The sequence below is a fragment of the Schistocerca serialis genome, chromosome 10, assembly GCF_023864345.2.
Source record: "Schistocerca serialis cubense isolate TAMUIC-IGC-003099 chromosome 10, iqSchSeri2.2, whole genome shotgun sequence".
Taxonomy (NCBI): Eukaryota; Metazoa; Arthropoda; class Insecta; order Orthoptera; family Acrididae; genus Schistocerca; species Schistocerca serialis.
Window position 1 is genome coordinate 222827892 of NC_064647.1, and position 4466 is coordinate 222832357.

The window sequence follows — 4466 nt, forward strand, 5'->3', positions numbered from 1 at the left end:
AAACATGGGAGCAACATACGTACTCCGCATCTGTCCCCTCTAATCCATTTGCTGCACACTCGAATCACAACAGTAGTCTACCGTTTCCTGTGGACGAAGGAGACGCTTTTTTGCTTGCTGAATGTACATTCAGTTTCACGCAGAAATGCTACCGTAGTTTTGTATGTTGGGCTCCATAAGGTTCCCTTTTTGTGCAGCGACCGTGGAATATAAAATTAAAAAGATGTAGCAACCAGTCGCGGAAACGTAATTTATTTATCTTGTTGCAAATCGATTTCGACTGACATCAGTCATCATCGGTGCATTTTTCTAACCGATACATGCCGTAAGTACTGTCCTTGGCAGATTTCTATCATGAAGTCATACAGACAGGTGATGCGTAGGTAAGCATCGTGTGTGATCACAGGCATCCATTCATGTCCATTGTGCATTCCGACGGACTTGGGCAATTCAATTAGGATAATAAAACACCCCACACGTTCAGAATTGCTACAGAGTGGCTCCAGAGACGCTCTTCCGAGTTTAAACACTTCCGCTGGCCACCAGACTCCCCAGGCATGAACATTATTGAGCATATCTGGGATGCAACGTGCTACTCAGAAGAGATCTGCACTCCCTCGTTAATCGACAGCTCTGGAAGATTCATGGCGTCAGTTCCCTCCATCACTACTTCAGACATTAGTCAGGTCCATGTAACGTCGTGCTGTAGCACTTTTGCGTGCTTGCGGGGGCCCTACACGATATTAGTCAGGTGTACCACTTTCTTTGGCTCTTCGTAGTACACGCCAGACATATTTGTTCTTATGTTTTATGATGAGACGCCTGGTTTATATTTAAAGATATACTTGGCCAATTGCACTTGGTAATTGCTGCAAAGGGACCGATGGCCTTTGTAGTCTGGTCCCTTCCACCCCCACAAACCACCCAATTGCTGCAAAGCCAAAATCGCGATAGCGGAAATGATGAAAACATATATTCAAATAGTTGTACTGCTACCAGAACAAAAAATAGTTTTCTGTTCGTGCTGTGCATTGTGATACCCATTACGGCTGTGGAACTTATGTTTGCTTTACTCGATTGGTACTCTTTCCAAGAAAGATTTCTCTTAGTTACATGAGGCGTAAGAAAAATATACGGTCAGTATTACAGAAAACATTCCACATACACAGAGGAGGAAAATATGTTATATGGACATGGATCCGGAAACGTTTCTCATCTGGAATTTATGGTGCAAGAGTAATGCCGGAGATATTAGCATTATGAAAACTTTTCCCAATACGTCACAGAAAATTAAAATAATTTTGAAGCAATTCCGTGAAGGGCGAGAGAAAGGTTCCTAGGTAGCAAACCTGTGCAAAAACATAGATAAATGAAGTTAACGATTAGTGTCAAAAGATGTAAATTACGTTTTCACGTGATTATCAGTTTACATCCCATTAGTCTCGTGAGGTACGATATTAATCAACCCACCGAAGCGACTGCTGACGTCATTGTTCGAAGATAGTTGACCGATGAACCTAACTTGATTCTTACGTAAAAAAAAAAAAAAATGAAAGAAAATGATAGACAACTCGATCTCTGGTTCTTCTTAGCATTATTGAATAGGTAACGAGAGGACTCGTGATGTGTTCGGTCTTTCTCGAACGATTCGTTGCCAATACTTTCTTTACGTTCTCTGAATGGGAAGATGAAAATTCATACGAAGTTATGATTATAATCATTGGACATCATCAGGTCTGACACGGCAGATAAATTTCACTTGCGTATTAATAAGATCATTATTTTATCTGATGTTACGGTACACAGAAACACGTGTGCTTACTCTACAACAGCCAGACAATATATATATATATATATGCCGCAAATGGCTATAATAGATGAATTACTGTTTCATTTGTTTTGCAGCAAAAAAGTTCCGTTTGGCCTCTTTAGCAAAAGTCTCTGACCAATCGTTTGGATTATGGCTGTAATTACAAAACGTATTTCGCACAGAAAAACAAAAACAGAAATTCACCACATATCACGGTATTAATGTGTTTCAATTCGTATATTTTGATACCAGACTGTAGGCAGCAATGAAATTACATGGGGGCAATGCATATAGGCTTTTCATGGCTAGCACAGTACAACATTATAGACCGGAAGCGCTTTATTTCCATCTTAGGACCCTTCAACAAATTAATCATCTGCTCTGAAACGAAGCGTCATCCGTGAAGAGCCCATTTGCACTAAAGTGAGGGTCGACACATTGCTGAATGAGGAATTTGCTTAAGTGTACTCATGCAGGAATATCAGTTGCAGACAATGCCTGCGTACGCTATACATGGCTCGGATCAGCTGGTTCTCATGCGGCAATCTACAGACAGTCATGTGGTCAACATTACTTGTTGCAGCAAAGAAGTTGTCATCCAGTTGAGGTTAAATGGACATATATGTCACGCTTATACAGCTACTATTAGTGATGGAACAATGCACATCTCATAACTATTATTCCAATTACGCAAATGCGTAGCTGAGATGGTGTTCGAACCCGATGGTGGTCTGACCCTAGACCGAAATCGATCGTCTCCAATGAAAAAATAACGGTACAGCTGTGTATTGCATAATGCAGCTGAAAATACCTGGCAGATCAAAACTGTGTGCTGGACCGAGACTCGAACTCGGGATCTTTGACTTTTGCGGCAAGTGCTCTATTGACTTTTTTGTAATATTTTTTAAATTGATCAGGTCGTGGGGTGGCGGAGGCAGGGTGGGCAGGGATCGCAACCCGAGGCCTCGCCACAATGTATCCTCCCTCCCATTCCTGGGGATGTGAACAAGGGATGGAACAGTTTTATTGTTATGAATGTCTATTTCCATTTATTTTTATTTGGTTACTTGTTTTTTTGTTGTTTTATTTATTTAATTTTTTTAAAGCAATAAGTAACAAACTAATAAATACACTCGTTGCGTCAAATTGGGGCCGTACATAACTGAAAACATACTGATAGTTGCAGCAAAGGGTAAAAAGAGAGAGAGCAAAGTGTGAGGCTAAGGAAGCCATTAAATAAAACCTAAGGGTGGAGTCTGTACCACCATTAACCCGTACTACGTCTTGCACTAGGTGGGAAACAAAAAACACTACGAAGAACCTTTCGCACTGGGGACAAAAAGACGTAAGGGGACAAATACTGCTACACAGTGTGAGGGGTCACGACGAAACTCTCCATCTGCTTTACCATCCAGGTACGACTTCTGGCAATGACCAAGGTAGATCCCACGTTGTACCGTGGAGTGTTCTAAGGACCCGATGGTGGTCTGACCCTAGACCGAAATCGAACGTCTCTAATGAAAAAATACCGGTACAGCTGTGTATTGCTTAATCCAGTTGAAAATTCCTGGCAGATTAAAACTGTGTGCAGGACCGAGGATGGAACTCGAGACGTTTGCCTTTTGCAGCAAGTGCTCTACCGACTGAGCTACCCAAGCACGACTCACTACCCCTCCTCACAGCTATACTTGCGCCAGTACCTTGTCTCATAATGCAGTTCTTAACATTCATTAAAGCTGTAGAACTCCATCACGAAAAGTATTTCGCATGTGTCAACGTTAAAAAGAAAAGATAGAATATCCGCAACCCATTTCTGGGCCGATTTCAGTGACGAGCTCTTCAAAAATGGCCAACAGCCAAATCGCTGTAATTTACTTTAGTTTATACCTAAAGGATGTAAAAACTGCATCGTAAGAGCAAGAACGTTTTTCAGAATCTCATAGCAATCATTGCTACCAGTTGGCATAGAATCATTCAAAGATTTTACTGTCGATACAGCACTGTTGGGGACTAAGATATACTATAGGTATTATAATAGTACAATCATTGGTAGGTGAGGAGAGTGAACTTTAGTTCAAATGACTTTTGTGAGAATTTTATGCGTCAGTATGAGATGTGCAAGGAAGAGTCTTATATCCTTGACAATGTATGTTTGCTGCTTGCTTATTAATTTTGACTGTGCCTAACGATATGTCACGTAATTTAAGTTAGGTAATATTGCAGGGTGGTATAGACAGATTTACACTACATGTATGTTAGCACGTGTAGTAATAAGAGCTTATGAATTGTGTTTTCTTGTTTTATAGAGCTTGATACTGCGATAATGTAGTTCTGAAATATGTTGTGATGAATAAACCTTTTATCTTCGACAACTGCTGCGTAGTAATCTGAATACTGATTGGCTACTTTTATTATATGTGTATATTTTCACTCCATGGGAACGGGTGATCTCATTGTTCGTCATTTTGAAATAATTTTTTTTGTAGCATTTTAGTGCTTTTGCAACGTCATTTGTCAAACTCGACGGGCTAATACAGACGACTCTGGTTGATCCGCGCACTCCGCTGAAGAGTAAAAGATTCCATTATGTCGCTGGTCCCACCAGATACGCAGTATCGGAAACTTCACTTTTCCGATACCCGTCCAAGAGCTTCCG